Genomic DNA, 425 nt, shown 5'->3' with positions numbered 1-425 from the left:
TACAGGTCATTAAGGCATGGGAGATAGCCAAGTAGATGTGTATTGTAGGTATGACAACCTTCATTGTTCTTACACTGCTTAGGGAGTCACTGACCTGGAACACGCACACAGGAAGTGAGATCAGCCCTCACTGGCAGCATGCTTGCCCCTCCTCCCCCGTATCACCATCCGGTCTACTATCCCAGTCCGCTATTAGCACGGTGATGTGGGCGGGGTTTACCTTTTCCCGGCTTCTGATTAGCTATCGCCAGCTAGTGTGATATAATAGAAAATTACTGTACTGGATGTGACTTCCAGCGGACCCTCTTTTGCAGCCCCGCCTCCTCACCCTAACCCCGCCCTCTTGGTAATTGAGTGGCGTAAGCCAACCCCTCCCCTCTCGATGCTGCCCCGCCCTCAGGACCTGTGAGTGGCACAGGGACGCC

The sequence above is a fragment of the Nanorana parkeri genome, unplaced genomic scaffold (genome assembly GCF_000935625.1).
Source record: "Nanorana parkeri isolate BGI_ZX_2015 unplaced genomic scaffold, ASM93562v1 scaffold1469, whole genome shotgun sequence".
Taxonomy (NCBI): domain Eukaryota; kingdom Metazoa; phylum Chordata; class Amphibia; order Anura; family Dicroglossidae; genus Nanorana; species Nanorana parkeri.
This window is presented reverse-complemented; position numbering follows the sequence as displayed.